Below are 14,240 nucleotides of genomic sequence, written 5' to 3' on the forward strand. Positions count from 1 at the left end.
GCCAGCTACAAGGATATAGGGCCCTGGATCTGCCAAGGACCTTAGTTACAAACAATAGAACCCACTTATTATAGTTAAAGCAAACAGAGGACTTTATTAAAGGACATTAAGACACTCTCAAAACCTCCAGGAGGGCCAGAGAGTCAGGCTGGGAGGCCAGGAGGCCAGAACAAGTCTCAACACAACTGTACCCTGGGAGAGAGTTGGCAAAAGGCCTCTGTGGCTGCCTGGAATCTAGATCCCCCAGCACAGCTTTGTGCTATTGCTCCCAAGAGCCAATACCACTGTTTCTAGGAAGTGCATCCTCACAGTGGGCTTCTTCTTCATGGGCTTACTACTAAATGAAGCCAGGTATACTAATGTGATCTGCAGAGCTTTGGTGATGGGGGCGGTCTGCAAGGGAAGCAGGAATGTCTACTATGATAGAAAAGATAAATACTTCTAAGGTGGGTATTCCACAAATATGAGAGTGGTATCAAGAATTCTGGGCTTACATACTCTCACATCATGAGACGATCTGCTGTAGCCAGTAGTATTAAAGATGGGCTGGGAGATTCAATTATCTTTGCAGAAATGAAAGAGTAAAAACAAGCTCTGTATAACCAAATCCCAAACCCAACCATATGGGAAATGACAAAACGCTACCTTCTGCAGTAGGTACCCTTTCAGTGGGTGGCAATGAAGGAAGCCAATGCTGTGAGTTTGTGTGTATGTGCAACTAATGCTGAAGAAACATTCCTCTTAAAGGCCAAGTCATTCCTCCTTCCTGCTTCTCTCAAGCCAAGGGCAGATCTTTTCTCTCAAAGTCAAAACCTGGACAGGCTGGACTCAGGTGCTAACATTAGTTCTGTGGTGGTGGTGGTGGGATCAAGGATGGAAAGGACCTGAAGGGACAGAAATATGGGATGAAAGCCTTTTGGTGACTCAGGGGACGATGGGTCAAGGAAGCATGATGAAGATTGAACACAGAAGCTACTTTGTTAAGAAAAAACCTGCTTTTTCAAAAAGTAACTCCTAACGATGTCATAATTTCTGTTGATTCAGGAAGCTGGTTGATTTGGCAATGCTTTTTTTTTGTATTAACAGAAATGAATTACTGCTTTAGTTCAAGTAATAAATAATGCACTTCCAAACATAGAACAAAACATATTTAATAGATAGCTGCAGAATAGAAGGTCAAAATGAAACTGGGGTAAGATAGTTTTTATGCAGCTCAATATTTTCTCTTTTAGTAGTTTGACTCAGGGCCAAAAATAGAATTCTCACTCAATTGTGTTTTTCAAAATAAAATGATCTTGTATTTTAAGAATGAAAGCCTGATGAGTCCCTTAGTATTATTTAAATAATTTAGGCTACTTTAAGGAAGTAAATCTTCAGTGATTATTTTGATGTTTTTATAAAGAACCAAATTCTTAACTGATTACCTAACAAATCAAAAACACTACAAACCAGATAATGTAACAAAGCTTTTAAAAAAAAATCTGATATAATTTGGCTATGTTTATGATGACAGCATGACAGCATCCCTCTAAGACTTCTTTGGTTTTTTTTTTTCTTTTGGTACCAGGGATCGAACTTGGGACCTTGTGCTTGTGAGGGGACACCAGAACCACTGAGCTAAATCCCCGGCCCCCTCTGAGACTTCTTTCAGTGCTTTTGTTCTAAAATAATGGTTCTTAACCTTCTGAGAGGCTCATAGATCCCTTTAGTATCTGACTTAAAAAAATGCTGTCTCATTTTACCTTTTTTTCATTAATTTTATTGGTACATTAGGTATACAATATACTGACATTCATCATTAGGAGTTTGTACCCTTACATGGTATATCTTGGTTCTTTTTTTCTCCCCCCATTCCCCTGCCCTCCATCCCTCCCTATTTACAAAGATTTTGTTTCTATTTTTTTCCTTTTCTCATATTTATTCCATTCCCTTCTTTCCTTTCTCCTAGCCTTCCCACTTTCCCTTCCCCTCTAGAACTTTTCTTCCTATTTCACATTATCTATTATACCTTTTAGTCCTTACACTTTCAGTTTCTCACGCTGGAGAACCTATTCGGTATTTACACGTGTTTACATATTTATTTGTAATACGTGTGTTTTACACATTTATTTCACTGAAGAGTATGGCCTCAATGTGCATCCATTTAGCTATAAATGTCTCTAGTTTCTCATTCTTTATGGTTGTGTAGTACTCCATTTTATAAAAACCCTACATTTTCTTTATCCAGTCTCCAGTTGATGGGCATTTGGGCTGTTTCTATGTTTCTATGTTTTAGCTATTATAAACGTGCTGCTATGAAAATGGGTGCACATATATCACTGTGGTATGATTCCTTTAATTCTTTTGGGAAGATACCCAACAGGGGAATAGCTGGGTCAAATGGGACCTCTAATCCTAGTTGTTGTTGTTTTTTTGTATCGGAGATCGAACTCAGGGCCTTGTGCTTGCAAGGCAGGTGGTGGAACCACTGAGCTAAATCCCTGGCCCTCTAATCCTAATTTGTTTTTTTTTATACCGGAGATCGAACTCGTGACCTTGCGCTTTCGAGGCAGGTGGCAGTACTACTGAGCTAAATCCCCGGCTAATCCTAGTTTTTTGAGGTATCTTCATACTGATTTCCACATTGGTTGTACCAGTTTACACTTCCACCAACAGCGGAGAAGGGTTCCTTTTTCCCCACAGCCCCCGCCAACGTTTCTTACTGGTTAATCACTTTATTTTTGCAACAAACGTGGTATGTAATTTCAAGAAGATCCAAGGAATTCAGGTGAAACTCCTGGCATAAACCTGGATTTCTCTGCATGAATCGTGGTGAAGGAGTGCTAGCTCAGGTTGGTAGTCTTTGGCAATGTCCTCAGTAATGGACTGTCCCTATTGTGATGGTGCAGTAGGCCTACTTGGATACAGCCCTCTGAAATACCAGATTTGGTAATGCCAGCTTAATTAGCCGAGAGGAATTTGGCTCAAGGAACTAATCAATTCAATTTTTAATAACTGCAATGTGGTAGGTGGAATGGAAGTGAAAATGGCCACAGCACTGCTACTCTCCGGCTACCCAGAACCCTCTACTTTTGTGTCCTACCTACAAAACAGAACAAACCCCACCAGCACGAATACTCTGCCTTTCTCACAGCAATCCTGTGGTATCAGCACTTTTGAATCATACATCGTGAAGTTTTTAAAGACCAAGAATAACCTCCTTACTGAGTCTCCTTCCAAGCAGACGAGTCTTTTGAAAGGAAAAGGACTTTAATGCCTCAATGGAATGTCTAATGTCAAAGGTCCAGTTTGGGGACAGGGCTGGGAGAATAATTTGGGGATGGATCCTTTGTCAAATTCCTGAAACTACTGAACACAAAATAGTTTTTTAGTTACAAAATTGCACATAAGGGTGAAGATAAAATGCTATTTTGGAGGGTTAACAGGAAATATAAAGCTTTACAAGGAGGAAGTGGCTCATGGCAGTTCTTTTCCAAAGAAATGGTGGTAGATTTCAGGGTTTAGCTCTAATTCTGACTGCATTTTACTTACTCAGGGGCAATAGGAGACTTCAGAGCTCTTCAAAAAGTGATTCCAGCCATGCAGAGCATAGGCCTTCTTTTGTGGCATCAGGTTTCAAACATTGCTGGTGAAGTCATGACAATATTAATCTTTCTTTTTCTTTTTTCATTAAGTTTACTGGTACATTTTAGGTGTACAATATGATGACATTCATCAGACAATATTAATCTTGAAGGTTTAATTTTGGGAAATTTTATCAATTCCTGAGTCCATTTTCCTCATCTGTAAAATGGTAATACCTACCTCATAGTCTTGCCATGGGAAATCAAATGAAATAATATATACTATGTATCTCATCAATTCCAAGATGTATATTAAAAAGTTCTCTGAAATTGGGATGGCATCCATGGGTGGTCCAGGTTTTATGGGACCCAAATTTCATGTTATTTGGGAACCCTTTTTTCAAAGAGGGAATATAAATTAATGTACACAAAATTAGTTAACAGCAAGAAGATTTGTTTAAATGAGGAATCAAAGCAAATTTTAAAAGGCTGACATAAACCACAAACAACATAAAACACTAAAAGAAATGATATTTAAAAAATTTATTTCCTGGCACACTTCCATAATATCTCCTTGTCCTGTTTTGTTTTGGTCAAAGTAGTCAGTATGACAATGAATTGATTATGTCATTTTCTAGAGAGAGACTAATAGTTAGACAACTCAGTTTAGTTGATGGAGACTTTTTTTTTTTTTTACTGGTAATTCAGTAAAGTGTTTTCTAAGTTCATAATTTATTTTTGGTAATGTCTTAATACATTTTTAAGATTGCTGTTAAATTTGGGAAGTTTCTTTTATGTGTAAGCTATGAGATTTGGAAGAATTTTCCACAAACTAACTTCTGGTCCCATCTATATATTTCTAAATACCATCTATATGTTTCTTTTCTACTAACTAAGCCATATTCTTCTAGTGAGCATGGTAGGTCCTGTTTATATTGGACACAACCTCAGGTCCTAAACCTGAGCAGCTTATTACCTGGGGGTTGGCATTGTGTTGAATAGAGAAGGTGAAGCCATTTCTACCCCAGCATGGCCTGTGATAACTGCACAGAGTGACTATGACTACATAAATACACCCCACCAAATCCAGACTAAATATATTCTGTCAACTTCCCCTTTAGTATGATCTTCAGATTACCCATGGCCACTCAAGTGCCAACTAGTACAAAAGGACATGTGATAGAGGGGAAGTCTGAGTGGAAAGAGTGGTCTAATGGATTGCAGTTAAAATATCTTTTGCAAATTTTGCAAAAAACATATGGCCACATGAACACATAGCTGAGGCCCGTGTTGGAATGCGGCAGACCCTATGCAAGTGAGGTGCCTTACCACCTAAGCCCTCTTAGCTTTACTGGAAGTACACTGTGAGTGGCAGCCTTCAGTGAACTGGCAGTATGTTTGATTTTCTGTTGACAAATAAAATAATAGGTGTGTTTCAATTGGTGACAACTTAGAATTGACATAATACAGGTAGAGAACCCTACACAATGCTTGACATAGCTCAAGCATTGTGCATACCCATAGCTCAGTAAGTGTTTCTTTTCTCCTCCTGCTAGTGAAGAACCAAAAACCAGAGCTTTTTCAGTGGTAGGGACTGTGCCCTTCGAGGGCATTATTGAAGAATCAGCTTGCTTTGTGTAAGTTGATATTCCATTAGTTTGCCTACAAAATTTTTACATTGCAGTTTTTGATTTTGTAGATCTTAGTTCAAGGTCAATAAAAAGTGATTGATGGGTAGCCAGCGTGTTCCCAGGGACAGAAGATGTCCTGTTGCTTTGTCAGTGGTCGATGCTAATGTACTTATTTCCAGCCAATCACTACCAAGGCGAACCCATCACTAAGACCCAAGAGTAAAAGAAGAAAAAGAGCAACATAAAAATGGACTGCACTGTGCTGAGAACATCAGCAAAGGACACTTTTCCTCCACAGTAAGTCCCCAGGACCTTCCTGAGGGAACGTCAGGGCAACCTGAGCTCGCATCCAGAATTAGGACATGATGGAAGTGGAAGTCATCTTGATTCATTTTCCTTTCCACTTCACTCTTCTTCCCTTTCACTCTTTCCTTCCCTCCATCTACATTTTATAGATTGCTTGTCATTTTCTGAAAATAAAAAAAGAGCCAATGTTTTGTTTCTTTTTAATACTATATGACACTCACTTTCAGCATGAGTCATACAAATAATGGATTAGGGCATGGAGTGTTGAAATATCAGGCGTCTGGGAAGCCAGTTTCAGATCTGTTAAAGGCATATGCATTTCTTTCCTCTGGGCCCAATTTAAATTTTGCTGTAATTCTGAGGTTGGCTGACTGTTTCACTCGAGACTATATGTGAGCGCTGCTGGTGAATACAACAGTCCCTTTTGACCAACATTATGGTCAAGGTGTATTTCAGAGTAGGTATAATTGTGATAGTGCTATTTCATGAGCAAGTATAGGGACTGTGATGGTTCAGATGCATTCTAGAAGGAGCCAAGAGTTTACCAAAATAATAAAATATAATGAAAGAGGAAGACTCTTTCAATTTCTGACAAGGGGCATAGTGTGTCTGTAATCTGATTTTTAACAACTGCTTTCTCTACAATAATTTGGATGGTACATTAGCTTGATTATCAAAATTTCTGTTTAGAACCTAGATACCTTCTTATATGTCCCCAGTAGTATATTCATGGAAATGACTTCAAACAATTACATTATCTCTTATTCCTTTGGTCTCTGTGTGGTTCACCAGACAGGAACCAGACTGCCTGAGTGTGCAACCCAGATAGCTTGGAGCAGCGTGGAGAGAGTTTAAAGTTACCCTGCACTGCAGTGCGGCCTGAAGAGAGCTCCTGAGCAGAGGCATGTGATGCCGCTGAGGCCTTGGTGGGGGGCCGTTTTTGATGTCAGAAATGTCTCAACCAACTGTGCTTCCAGGGACGGTGTTGCTGATTGTATTTCACCTAGTGCTGAGTCTCCTGGCATTTGACTGGTGAAAGTGGCACTGGTGACAACAGTGATAGTTTTATCTTAAATGTATTGAACTCAGTAGCGCAGGGACAAGCCTGAAAAGAATCCTCAGTCTCCTTCCTTACTGCCACTATTATGAATAATGATACTTTATCGTTTCCAAAACCCTTTCCATGTCGTGGGGCAGGAATTATTCCCAGTTTACAAACACGCTGATGCACTGAGAGTTTCGGGTACATAGTTACTGCGGCCTATGCAGTAAGCAGATGAGACTCAAACCCAGTCCTCTGACTCCGCATAGAATCACAGTCTCTGCCGCTGATGTTCCACCCCATGCACCATGGTTGCAAGGCTTCATAGGAGGATGACAGGGTCTTCAGCCTCTTCTGGGTATGCCTTGTCATCTGAATCTGCCGTGGGGGCAACACACTCTGAGATTGCCCCAAAGGGTGCATCCCTCTCCCTTGTCCACATGTGGCTGTCAGGGGACTGAGTCCCACAGGAGGGATTCTGCCAGCATCTGCCTTATGCTGGAAGCATTGTCCAGCTGCACAAGGTGATCTGGGACTTAAGTGTTTCTTGTGGAGAAAACATCTGCTTCTCCAAAGTTGATTTCAGCCATTCTAATGAGGTCCAAGTTTTTAAGAAAACAACAGATAGGACTGGGGATTTAGCTCAGTGCTTCTAGCGCCTGCCTCACAAGCACAAGTCCTGAGTTCGGGCCCGAGTACCAAAAAAACCAAAAACCAAAAAAAAAAGAAAAAAACCCAACCCAACAGATAGAACTTTTGCAAATGGGAAGGGACCAAGAGATAGAACGAGGGCAAGGTGGAGGTGACAGGGGCATGGGATGAAAAAGATTAAGATGTGTTATGTGGACGCACCAACTCCCCACAATGAACGTAATCACTGTGTACTGCAAACAGGTACTAATAAAACTATTTTTAAAAAAGTGAGCAGAAAAGGCAGCACTTATCTTGCACCAAGTTAAAGGAGTTGTGTGACTATGTGTTTCTCCTTTTTCTCTTTCTTAAGTCAGATTGAGTGGCCTGTTTGGCAGCTGGCCATTGGCAAGCGAATGGTAATGACAGGAAGAGCAGAGACAGCTTCTTATGGGGCCTTGTCTTCCAGGTACGCTGAAGATGCATAAAGATTCTGTGTCTGTGAGAAAACCAGAAGTCAGTCTGCAGGAGTGGAGAGCCATAGGGAGCAAGAGCCTTGGAAAGCAGAGACATCTTAAGCTTTGTTTGGTAAAACCAATCTTTTATTTCCCTGTACCCACCGAGGAGAGGGCTACCAAAGCTAAGAGAAATGTCCCTGAGAAAGACGTGGCTATTTATAGCACAGATATGAAAGAGGCAGGCAGGTTTAATTTTCCCTCAGTCCTATAAAAGCATGTAACTTGAAACCGGTTTAATGAAATAACTCCTGGATTTCAGGAGCAGATTGCTGTGGGCCGGAAAGCCTGAACCACTAAGGCTCCTAAGGATGAGTGGACCGGCCAGCAACCCACGAGGATTCTTCATCCCTTGGAGGCTGCTCCTCAGGCCTGGGAGTATGGAAGCCCCTGAGAAGGCCAGCGAAGGCTGCTGCAAGTCACAGCTTCTGGGACCTTGAGCGACTGCAACCATGCTCTGTCCTGGAATCCCACAAACCCAGGCTGCTGGTCTCAGGGTGCATCTCCTTGTGTAGGGCTTTGGGAGAGGCAGAATGAATCAACTGGGATCTGAAGCCTATGATTGTGGAGTAGGGGAGACTTTGAGGCCTCTGCCTACATGTTCACATGTAGGCAAGAAATTTTTGCCCTCAGCAACCACAGTGAATGATGGTTTATTCTGTATTTCAAACTAACTAGAAGAGTTCAAAGGTTCCATCACATACAAGGGGTGATGGAAAGATACAGTGAATGTTTAAATTAAAAAAAAAACTTATTATAATAAAAGACATATTGCCAAGAATGATAGGATAGATATATTCAAAGTGAGGGGAAGTGTTTTAAATGTCCTGAGCAGGATTAATGACAATATATCTTTTACTGTAATACATTTTTAAAATTTGAACATTCACCATATTTTAAGATCACTCCTCACTGATCAAACACTTATAGCAATTTCTGTCAAGTAAAAACATCACATCACCCGAGTTCGATCCCCGGTACCAAACAAAAAAACACCAAAAAACATCACAGTGTGCCCTCATCCACCTTATGCACTGGATCTGGCACTTTGAGACTTCTGGCTCTTCCCCAAAGTCAAAATGACCGTGAAAGGTAAACATTTTGAATCGATTCAGGACATCAAATCAGCCATGACAGCCCCACTAAAGACAGTCACCAAAGAGGACTTCCAGAGGTAACTGCTTCAGAAAGTGGCAAGAAGAAAGGGACCTGTGGGCTCAAAGTGAGGGCGAGTTATTAAGGGAAGATTAAATGTAATGTATTCTTTAATAAATTTTAAAAATCCAAACAGTGCCTTAAAAAAATATCTTGTAGAAATGGCAAAGCTCTGTGGAAATGGAAATGTTATTTCTCTGATTTGATAATTATATATATGCATGAATTGAATTATCACACTGTACCCCATAAATATGTACAGATATTTTGTGCCTTGAGGTCTCACCCTTAAATGGACGGAACCTGAGCTGTGCCTCTCTGCTGTCCCTCCAGAGGGGCACAAATGGTCTCGGGCTAATGTGCCTGTTGGTGGCAGATAAGGTCCAGGTGTGGGGAGTCACATCAGACTCCTTTCCAAACCTGCCACCCCTCTACCTCCTCCTTGACCTCAGCGAACTAATTAAGTTTTTCAAACTTCAACTAAAAAGTGGGTGTTACAATACTGATTTTGGAGAATAGCTGAAAAGATGAAATAAAATTGAGTTGCAATGTGCCTATTCCACCCCTGGCCCAAAGTAGGCACTTGGATCTTGTGGGCCATGGGGAAAGATTATTGGCTCAGCTAGCTGAAGTTCTGATATGTTAATTTTTGTCAGGGGAAACTGGGGAGCAGAGTACCAATCTCAAATTTTCCATCACTCCAATTCAGTTCGTCTGACATTTAACAAATGTCCAGTGTCAGGACTAAAGATCTGGAATGAATAATGCAGACCATTGCCCTTAGCAAAAGTACCTTCTGATGCAGTGGGTTTCAAACCTTTTGCCTGTGACTCAGTGCAGGAAAATCACAACAAAGTACATATATACAGAGTATTTATATGAAATCTGGAGCAAAATTCCCCTGAAAGGGCCGGGGATTTAGCTCAGTGGTTCCGGTGCATGCCGTGCAAGGACAAGGTCCAGAGTTCAATCCCTGGTACGAAAAACAAACGAACAAACAAAAACAAAATTCCCCTGAAACAATACCCTTATATACAAGGTACTCTGCTATTTTCTATTCTATTTCATTTCAAAGAAGTTCTCATGGTGATCCACTAAATTGATTTTACACCTGCTTGTGGATTGCAACCTTCAATTTGAGAACCAGGGACTGATCTGCCCTATGATCAGGGCTGATGTGAGTCCTTGCAAAAAAGTTATGGGGTGCACAGAGGCACCACTCAGAGGAGACAAACAGGGTGGGGCTGGATCTTGATTATTTTAGGCCAGTCCTGAATTTCATTCCTCTTACCATTGATTGGTTAGGAGCCAGCATGTGACACAACTCTTGCCAATGAGACAAGACAAGAGGGGACATCTCCCATGGGGCTCCTGGGAATGGTTTTCCTTCTCAAAAATGGGGTATGAGAAACAGCTATTCCTTCTTGTGACCCAGAACACTGCTGTCCACATGTGCTGCCTGGAGGCAAAGCAGCACCTTGGGGTGGCATGTATCGTAATGTAACATGCCAATACTGAACCCAGACGCCACAGGGCACGATGGAGAGGAAGAGCCTGCATTCCTGATGGCACTGAGGAACCTGGAACCGACCAGCCTTGGAACTGCCTTACTTCTAAGCTGATTGTAGGAGATAATCTACTTTATTTATTGTTTTAGCTTCTTTTAGTTGGGGATGTCCATTGTTGACATCCCAAATGATAGGCTAGCCCAACTGTCTCTTGTCTCTGGAACACAGGCTATGAATTTTTAACTTTAAATTATCTAGCAGCCAGTTCAGCCCCCTTAATTTTCCCCTCAAAGATGGTGTTTAGTTGGATTCACATACAGTAAACAGAGCACCTTTTAATTGTTTCTTGTAAACTATGGAATGACTGAATTGATCTTAACATTTCAGTTAGCCAGCGCAACAAGTAATTTAAGCTATGTGAATTGGGACAAGTTACCTAGCCTCTGTGTGTCTCACTTTTTTCCATCTGTTCATATCACAAGAATATTAGACTAGAGATTATTTTCATACCCGAATTTTGTGATGCAATAGGGAAGTGTCTCAGTGAATTTCACAGAGGAAAAATGCCTACTTCTAAATGGTTGCCATGGCCATTTTTGTAGCTCTTCTGGTAGCTTTTATGTTTGAACAGAAACTTTTATTTGGAAAGTACAGTGTAGGCGTGCTTGCATCCTGCGATTTGATGGAACAAGGGTAGCAATCAGAGGGCCTGGATTAAGGTCCTGGCTTTCCTATTTGGTGGGCACAACACTTCATAGGCTACATTGTCCCCTGCATATAAAGCTTCCTTGGACACTTTTTGTTCTTTATGAGCATATTTTCCCTTCTATGAAATGGGGATAACTGCCATTGCCCTATCTGCTGGCTTTTCAAGTGGTGTGAGAATCATATTAAATACTACACATGAAAGCTATGCAAGAGATATTTTTCCTGTATCGGTGATATAAATCCAAAGTGTACATTTAGCTTGTGAAATTCATTGTTGTGGTTCTAACAACTAGAAATGCTCTAGATGTCAATTTTATGCCAGAGAACCACACATACTCCTTGGTTGTGCTCCTGGGGCCTCCTTTTCCTCCCTGTTCTCTCTCTCTCTCTCTCTCTCAGCTGAATAAAAGGCACAGTCCACTGATTTTATTCCAGAGCTTTTCTTACTTGCTAATAAATAATCTCCATTGTTTCTATAAACAGAGAATTGAGAAAATGACCTATGCACACAGCAGTGAGTTTGGGGTCTGGTATAGACTTGCCTGGAATTGGCTTTCTCTTAGCAAAATCTAAATTTTCATCCAAATGCAGTATTGACTCAGAACTCAAAACACTGAGTGAATCAGACATAAGTAAATAAACAAGTTGATCTGTTGTTCTCTGACAATGTGGTCTGGTTTTTAAATAAAAGGGAAATAATTAGTATTCCAAAATAAATGTATGAAGTCAGACTCATCCTGCTTTTTTCCTCCGATATGAGATTCTACAGATCTTACTCATTTTTGCTGGTGATCTAAGCTGAAGTATCAATGATTTCTCTACCCTGGCAAGTGTCTTTCACAAAACCCATTACAGAGCTAGGAACTCGATCCTGGACTCTGCTCCTAATGAACATCCCATATGTCTTTAAAAATAGACCATTATGGAATGCTTTTTATCAGGCTTGGATTAGACAACAACCATGACTCTCAACTTTCCTTCCTTCCCTCTCATATGATTTTAAATGATCTGACAGTCAGGATGTGATAAGTCTACTGTGTTCAGAGTTCAGAGTTCTGAACACAATTTTCCAATGTGAGGCAGGCTAGAAATACCTTTTTTCAGACAAAACATGGAAATCCTACCATTTGGTGGTGAATTCCCTCTAAGTCTCTCTCTTCCCTTTCTGGAAGTGTGCCTTGGGTCTCCTGCCCTTGTCAGCACCAACTCTGTGGGTCTGGTGCTAAGCTATCACCATGGCAACGCTCAGTCCCCAAGTCTACAACATGTGGACAGCTGGTCTCTGGCTTGCCTTTGTTTCATGTAAATTGACCAGTAGTGTCCAGAAGCCCATGACCCTGCTCATCCCTGCTTTGTTTTGTCCAAACTCTTTTGTGCAGAGAGGAAACCCAGCACTGGGATGCGTGCTCTGGGCTGTATTGGCAAGGAACATTGTAGAATAAATCACAACTCCTTTCCTTCAGAACAGCTGGAAATGAGCACTTTAATTTTTTTTTTTTTTTTTTTGCAGTACCAGGAATCAAACTGAGGACCTTGCGGTTGCAAGGCAGGTAACAGCGCCACTGAGCTAAGTCCCTGGCCCCAGAAATGAGCACTTTAAACGGGTAGGGGAGTCTGGCCAAGATAGGCCTGGGATGAGACAGGATCATCAGTTTTAGAATCCTGACTTTGGGGAGAGAGTGCCGCTTGTCTGTTTTGTATGTCACGAGTCCCCTTCCCTTCCCTTCACGAGTCCCCTTCCCTTGCAGGTGGCTGCTGCGTTGAAAGTGCTCCCATGGGACACATCCTACTCCCATGCGCACGCTGTCTGCACTGGTTGGCAAAGCGTGTATCTTTCCAATTTATGTGCACAAAAGGCTGATTTATCATTGATACATCTGCAAAAGTCACGAGGGGAGGCTTAATTTAATAAAATATATTAAAATATAACCCAAACAGAAGTGTATTGGCCCGCCTTCTGTTGCAAATAACACAATGTCACAGACTGGCTAAGTTTTAACGAAAAGAGGAGGGTTGCTTTGGATCATGGTTCTGAAAGTGCAAGGTCGAGGGTGCACATTTGGTGATGGCCTTGTTGCTGGCAGATCCCCAAGGTGGCACAGGAAAAACACGGTAAGAGACGGGAGCAGGTGTGTGTTTACATGTCTCTTCTTGAGTCTCTTTCTCTTCTTATAAAGCCACCAGGATTCAATTGTGGGAGCTCTACTCTAATAACTTTATCTCATCTTTACCACCTCAAGGCCTGCTCCCCTTCTTTTTCTTGTGGTGCTGAAGATCAAACCCAGGACTCACATATGCTAGCCAAGTCCACCAATTAGCCGCAGTATGTTATGGTAGAGCAGCTGCTGGGGGTCCTTCCCTGAGCATAGAGGGTAGGGACTTCCAGAGATGAGGAATTGCTTCAGACAAAGGCCGGGGGGGCCGGGGGTTGGGGGGCTACAACCCTGCAGTGCTGGCTCTTGAACTGAAGTAGTATTGTATGCATTTGATATTTTACTTCCTCTTTCACCGCACAGAGTAAATACCTGATCATGTGCCACTTGGTGGGTTCTGCAGAGTAAATGCTTCCAAGTGCAAAAATGGTCAAATGAATGCAATTTCAAATGCATCTTTCTGTAAGCAACCTCTGTGAGAAGGGGTAGGGTCATTTTCACAATCCAAAGTTTTGTACTCCAACAATCCATGTGAGAGGTCTGCTTTGGTTCAGTTTGAATTCAAAGGTCTAACACAACTCTTGCATATCTGAGGTATTCAAGCTAAAAACAGCCAGTGTGTGGACCCCTGAATCTATCTCTTGCCTGGCCCATGGCAAGCTTTTCTAATGTACTACAGAACTGTTTACTGCTAAGCTTCAGAATCCTTCTCAACACTGTATTCCAGGCAACTAGCACAAGCTGAGCAGGTGGCACATGAAATGAGCAGTCCTGAAAGGCTCCCTGGGCAACTTATCATGGAGCCTCCTCATGCTAGTGGAGTGAAGATTTTATTGGCTTATGTGAAAGTTGGCATAGGAATCGCTGCCCTGAACAGTGTAGAAAGGATATCCCCACGAATTGTCAAGGTACCCGCTACCCTATCTGTGGTCTTGTTACAAACCTAAGGAACCCAGTCTAAGCTCTTTCTCCTGAGAAGCCTCAACCAGACCAGGCTTACTGCTTGTTTAGGTCTCAGGCAGCTTGTGA

General features: G+C 41.7%; 1 long non-coding RNA gene across 1 annotated transcript in view; it reads right to left on the reverse strand.

The window, feature by feature from the left end:
* Nucleotides 1-1,128: 1,128 nt before the first annotated feature.
* The window catches only part of LOC147829959 (uncharacterized), a 37,433-nt gene continuing 24,321 nt past the window's right edge, over nucleotides 1,129-14,240 (reverse strand). Inside the window, exon 3 of the long non-coding RNA XR_015447035.1 lies at nucleotides 1,129-5,664. This is a non-coding gene — a long non-coding RNA (uncharacterized LOC147829959). The remainder of the gene's footprint in view (nucleotides 5,665-14,240) is intronic.

This window comes from Heterocephalus glaber, unplaced genomic scaffold, assembly GCF_053883595.1.
Source record: "Heterocephalus glaber isolate CG9 unplaced genomic scaffold, H.glaber_assembly_v1.0 deba00000347, whole genome shotgun sequence".
In the NCBI taxonomy this organism is placed as follows: Eukaryota; Metazoa; Chordata; class Mammalia; order Rodentia; family Bathyergidae; genus Heterocephalus; species Heterocephalus glaber.